The sequence below is a fragment of the Cottoperca gobio genome, unplaced genomic scaffold (genome assembly GCF_900634415.1).
Source record: "Cottoperca gobio unplaced genomic scaffold, fCotGob3.1 fCotGob3_28arrow_ctg1, whole genome shotgun sequence".
Classification (NCBI taxonomy): domain Eukaryota; kingdom Metazoa; phylum Chordata; class Actinopteri; order Perciformes; family Bovichtidae; genus Cottoperca; species Cottoperca gobio.
This window is the reverse complement of record NW_021166899.1, coordinates 9,243-16,091: the sequence shown is the minus strand read 5'-3', so window position 1 is coordinate 16,091 and position 6,849 is coordinate 9,243. Positions and strand designations below refer to the sequence as shown.

Below are 6,849 nucleotides of genomic sequence, written 5' to 3'. Positions count from 1 at the left end.
GGCCGCATGTTTTGGACACTCGGGTGAGTACGGGCATCTAGTAAGGATGCCACCTGTGCGCCTCCCTAGCCAAGTGATCCAGGACTCGGTGGAGAGATTATATCTCTTCACTGGCCTGGGAACGCCTCGGGATCCCAGGCCATAGATATTTAGATATATATATATATATATATATATTTAAATATATATTATATATTTATTTTTTTATATATATATTATATATACTTTTTATTTATATATATATTTTATATATTTTTTTTTATATATATGTTTTATATATATATATTTCTTTATATATTAAATTTTTTATATATATATTTCATATAAATATTAGTTTTTTATATATATATATATTTGTTTTTGTATATATATATATGTTTTAGATATTTTATATATATATTATTATTATTTATTTTTTTGTATGTATCACAACATTTATTTGTGAATCCTTCTGTGTGCATCCATTAATATTGAGACTTGTCTGTCTTCATACCTTCCGTATATCCATACGGTCATAAATGCAGATGTGCAACAAACCTGCTGTTACCACCCTGACCATTTCATTTAGACACCTGGATATACTTTGCCTCAAGAGAAAACAAACAAGTTTGGTCTGATCCAAAATGTTCCTCCATACAAAACAAATAAATGAAAAAGCATTATATATCAGGATTTGCATCAATGCATACTTTGTTCTTTGTTTTTTGTTGTTCTTTTTTTTGTGATCAAATTTTTATTGATGTTAACACACAACATGTACAACCAAGAACATAACGTTTTTTTTAGTTTTTTTTTTTTAAATGAAATAACTTAAAGTACACAAGAGAAAGAAAAATGAGATACAGCAATTACATGCAAAATATACAAAATGCAGAGTACAGAGTGCATATGTAACCCTAAAAATAATAAGACAAATCAAAAAAAAAAGTTAAAACCAAATAAAACAAACCCAACCCTCCCTCCCAGACATATAAACACTCACAGACAAAGACGCACACACACACACACACACACACACACACACACACACACACGGTATTCGCTGATGGGTGCTGGCACAAAATCAGCGCTGTCAGACAGGATTGTATACCATCACTAACACATGCACACACAGGGAAACGCTAGGTTGCAATTTGGAAGACTGTGGATTAGGGAAAGGGAGAAATCATTCTAAAAGATCTTTGAAGGAATCAACTGCAAAGCGCCAATTGTTTACATTAGTGTCACTTGTCCTATTTATTCGGGCAGGCGACAACTCTAGATAAACAACATCCAGAGATGCAAAGACCCAGTGTCTGAAGGTGAGGGAATTAGGAGGCTTCCATTGAACCGCAACCATCTTCTTAGCAGCTGTTAGGCCAGCTAGTAGGCCAGCCTCTCAAGCTTGGAGATATTGAGCGTGGACAGATCATTTAACAGAAGGACGGGCACAGTCACCGGCACTGTCACTGAAAGCACACGTGACATGTCAGAAGCCACTGGCAGAACAATGCGACTGGAGGACAGTCCCACATCATGTGAATGAACGTGCCAGGGGCCTTCATAGTGCATAAACTACATGAGGGATCATCTATTATTTTCATGCAGTGAAGTTTACGCGGGGTTAGATATGTTCTGTGGATATAGTTAAAGTGGATCTGTTGGTGATCAGGATTCCGAGAGGCCTCTTTTATGCTTGACCAAACACCCTCCCAACTGAAATCAGGATCTAAAACTGGACAGTCGCGTCTCCATACTCTGTCGAGCAGTAGGTTATCGTAGGAAGCCTCCAAAAATAAATTATACAGTGTGGACACCATACCCCTGTTTTTCCCTTGTACAGTAAACAATTCATAAAGAGGATGAATGGGTAAAGGTTGCTGCCATGGGACACCACGTGCCTTGAGAGCAGATCTGAGCTGCAAATAGAAGAAAAACGAGCTACCTGGCAGATTGAACGCATTCTTAATTTCTTGAAAGGAGTGCAGACCCCTATCATCATAAATGTCACTCAAGTGGTGAATACTGCTGTTGCTCCAATGAGAGGATAAAACAGGTATCCCGCCGATTAGCAGACCTTTATAGCCAAATATAGGAGAAAGCGTGTGCCACTGACAGGAAATCTTACATTGTGATTTAGCTATGCGCCAGATCTGGATGAGATGTGAAACTATAGGGCTTATTTGTTAAATTGGCAAAAAGGATATCTTGCAGGTTCCACAGTCGTATGATATTTTCTTCTAAATTACGCCAGGAAATGGATGCATTAGGGTTACGCCAAACCAGTAACGGTCGAAGCACAAATGACCAAAAATACAACTTAAAATTAGGCACTGCCAGACCACCACCCTCCCTCCTCCTCTGTATAGTGGATCATTTCAATCGTGGACGCTTTGAATTCCAGATAAAGCGTGAAATATGAGAGTGAATTTTGTTCCAGTAGTCAACGAGGGTGAGAGGGGGATCATCGAGCTGACAAAATTAATCCTGGGTAAAATGTTCATTTTGACTATATACGGGCCCTGAAGAGAGTTCGGAAGACTAATCCATCTTTCCAGATCTATTTTAATTCTGTTCCATGCTTCTGAGTAATTGTATGTTACGATGCGATTTAAAGATGGGAAAATGTCTATCCCAAGATACTTAAAGTGCTGGACAACTGCGATATTGGGTGGAAATTGAAGCATTCTATCCGTCTCATTTAGGGGCAAGAGGGCAGATTTAGACCAATTAAAGCAAAGCCAGAGAGTCAACCAAACTCCTCACAAATAGATAATAATTCAGGTATAGATTGAGTCGGACTTTCCATGAAAACCAGAATATCATCCGCGTATAGCGCCACCTGGTGGTGAGTGTCATGAACAGAGATCGGGTATACATTATGAGATTGCTATGTCATTTGGGCTAGAGGTTCAAGGGAGAGTGCAAAAAGTGCTGGGCTCAGTGGACATCCCTGGCGGGAAGATCTAGATACAGGGAATAGTGCGGAGGATAATTGCCTAGTGAGCACCAGAGCTGAGGAATTAGAGTACAGCACCTTGACCATATGTATAAAGCCATTACCAAAACCCATTTTCTCCAGCACAGACCACAGAAAGGACCATTCTAGTCTGTCAAAGGCTTTCATTGCATCAAGAGACAGCACTGCAGTCAGGTCTTTTTTGTCTACTGAAGCATCTATTATATGGAGAAGACGTCTTATCATATCAACATTATCAGCAGCTAGCCTTGACTTTATGAACCCTGTCTGATCACAGTTAATCAATGTTGGCATATAATCCTGAATGCGGCTGGCAAGCACTTTTGCAAAAATATTAAGATCTGAATTTAATAAACTTAGTGGCTAGCACAATCTGTCGGGTCCTTATCCTTCTTTAAGAGTAAGGAAATCACAACATGTATGCTTTCTGCATTATTGTCCTCATTGTGTGATTTAATTCAAGAGTTTGTTTGACTGGAGCACTTCCTGATCCAGGATGCAAAAATCAGTTGTAGTACCATCATTAGGTGAGTTGGACTAACTAGCACCCAAACTCAAAGTCCCCACTCTGCATATGCTGCTGCCTACTTGGATGATGTCCAATATAAGAAGGAATGAATAATGATCAAAAATAACTATTAATTATTATATTTAATATAATTTTTATATTTATATTATATTTATTATTTATATTAAGTTACCTATAGGGGCACCACCTCTGTCAGATGAAAAATAATAGCCAGTTAATGTAGTCTGATTAATAATTAAATTGATAACCATAAATAAAATATCATATCAATAGCTAGTAAAGGTTGAAGGATTTCGGAATTCTTGTATAGTAGTAGAGGTTGACAGTACTCACTATTGTACAATATTAAACAAACCAGCATGTATATTCGAAAAAGTATTTTTAAATAATATAATAAATGTCAAAACACACAATATCTAATACTAAGCAAAAGGGAATATGTACACAACTTACTAACTGTGTGTGTGTGTGTGTGTGTGTGTGTGTGTGTGTGTGTGTGTGTGTGTGTGTGTGTGTGTGTGTGTGTGTGTGTGTGTGTGTGTGTGGAAGAGAGAGAGAGTGTGTGTGGGTGTGTGCACCTGTCGGGGGCACACCAAAAAGAATATGACTACAAAATACAGTTCAGTCAATAAAAACAATCAACACATCTACATTTACAACAGTACAGTAGTTATGTGCTTACTTAGCCGTGTAAGGTTAATATATACTAAATAATATACTATGCCATGTGGAGGTTCAGTTCATGAATGGAAAGGCTCTCAGCTGTTAGCTTAACTGGTGAATACTTTGAGATGAAGAAAACAAGGCTGCTGTCTTTGTTGGTGGCTGCTTGCTGCCGGTCGAGTCGTTGTTGTTGCTGTTATAGCTCGATCAGCTGTGTGTAAGACAGAGGAGAACAGTCACTCTGTTTGTTATCTTGCAGAATGCTGTTTGCTCCTTGTTAACTACTTGTTGCTTGTTGTTGGCCAACTGACTGTAACTGTCTTTTTGGTGTTGTGCTTTCAGTAGGCCAGTGGCGCATCTAACGAAAGATGCGCACATTTCCTATACGATGCGCGTGCCACCAGGACGCTGAGCTTTGTCTGTAAAAAAAGAAGAGAGTGGGCACTTTCAAGTTCAAGTTCACACTCATTGGCTCATGAAGGTTGAAAAAACCCATCGAAGCTCCGATTGGCTCAAATGAAGTGTCACTAACGCTAAGCTTCCGCCTAACATTCAGGAAGTAACTGGACAGCGCTGAACTCACAAGATCTTCGTTATGACTGTTTATGATCCATCCATCCATCCATCGTCTACCACTTATCCGGGATCGGGTCGCGGGTCAGCAGCCTCGATATCCTATCCATGAAAATCACGAACAGGATTGGTGATAAAGCGAAGCCCTGGCGGAGGCCAACATTCACTGGAAACGAGTCCGACTTACTGCCGAGTATCCGGACACAACTCTTGCTTTGGGCGTACTGGGATTGGATGGCCCTCAAAAGTGACCCCCTCACCCCATACTCCCGCAGCACCTCCCACAGTATCACCCGGGGGACCCGGTCATACGCCTTCTCCAGATCCACAAAACACATGTAGACCGGATGGGCGTACTCCCAGGCCCGCTCCAGGATCCTTGCGAGAGTGAAGAAATGGTCCGCTGTTCCACGACCAGGACAGAATCCGCATTGTTTATTGTTTATGATTGCACAATGTAAAAATCGATCAGCTGATTTCACAGATTGCAACACCTGTTCATGGACTTTTAGCGATGTGACGATGTTCACAGTGGATATCCTTTTACCGGAAACGAACGTGTGGACCTCTGGCAATGCCTTAGGTCCACGTCTTTTTCAAAATATTGCTGAAAAGAGGATATTTATGAGGCTTTATAGGTAAGTGGGCTCAAAGTTATGATTTTGATTTTGAGTGTACTTGCTAGTTTGAGGAGCTGATTGTACCGCTGTTGTGATTTTCATCGCCATATTAATGTTAGGAAAAGAGCGGATTAGTGGGCAGGATGCTGGAGAAGATACACCGTCAGCTGCATCTTGCACCAGGAAGCGCTGTGTTGTAAAACATTATTTTTGGCGCAAAGCATCAACATCTTTCCCTCAGCTTTGGTCACTTGGTCTGCCTCCGAAACAGTTTTTGTCACAAATGAAGTCATTGACAGAAATATATCCTCATGAACAAATGCAAATTATTTGTTTGTTTTCTTTTATTTTCAGTGAATAGTTGATGTGTCTTTATTCTTTATTGTCAGACTCGGACTTTAGGTGCGACAAGTGAACACACTTGTTAAGGCTCACATACTTTTAGTGGACTTAATAAAACTTTGTAGACTAATCCCTTAAAAGTGCCTTTTATTTTTAAGTTTTGACAGTATCCTAGCAATCTTAAAGCTGATAGTTTAACACTCTTAACACAGTTATACTGCATTTCTGTCTAAATGTATAGTTTCTATAGCCATGGCATCATAATGATGATATTAAGAGGGGGAATAACTCAGGTAGGACTGTGTAGGACATCACTGAAGGCCTAGGTGTGAAATGCACGGCCGCCACTGACTGTCAGCTGCAGGACCAACTGCCAGGTGCTAACGTCAAATGAATGTGCGGGCAACAGCGACCACTGCTGGTAGAATGAGAAAAGGCATGACTATTAACACAAATAATAATAAAAATGCATTGTTTAAATGCTCATTGAATTTCAGCGCCAAAGAAAACAATGAGACACAGTATCATTGCTGTAACAGCATGGTTTGGAACTAATGTGGCTGACTTTATCTAACGTTGTGCAGTACATTTAGATAAAAGGTAAAAGTGTAGGTGTTTAATAATCTAACATATTTCTAACACATCCTAAAAAGCATTTAATTTTGATTAGATTTACTTGTTTCCTCGATGATAACATCTGGGGATGTAGCTCAGTGGTAGAGCGCATGCTTTGCATGTATGAGGCCCCGGGTTCAATCCCCGGTATCTCCACCTTTTGACGTAATTACTTGCTTTCCCCACTGATCCAGCAACAGCCGTTCGGTAAATATCTGCTCTGTTTAAACTACCTAGCGTTATCACCGCAATAGCAAAATTGCAAAGACAGGGAAATGTCTGCTTTTAATGGTGATTGTTTCAAGAAGACACAATTTGAGATGATCTTGTTGGTATTAATAGTCACCTAGGTTAGAGGGGTGCACAACACTCAACCAGGCATCAAAGGTTTGGAAGCAAACTGTTCTTCAAAATAAAAGCGGAGAAAGTTAAAAGTAATATAAAGCTAAAAGTAAAATAATGTATGCCAAATGGTTTTAACAGTTCAAAAAACAAGGTTAATGTACAGTCCATTTTGCGATGGAATAATCCCAATTTCTTTTATCTAG

The 6,849-nt window shown here is 39.5% G+C and overlaps 1 non-coding gene across 1 annotated transcript; it reads left to right on the top strand.

Annotated features, from left to right (window-relative positions):
• Positions 1–6,385: 6,385 nt before the first annotated feature.
• trnaa-ugc (transfer RNA alanine (anticodon UGC)) lies at positions 6,386–6,457 on the top strand. The gene has a single exon. It is a non-coding gene; the product is annotated as a tRNA-Ala (tRNA).
• Positions 6,458–6,849: the final 392 nt, after the last annotated feature.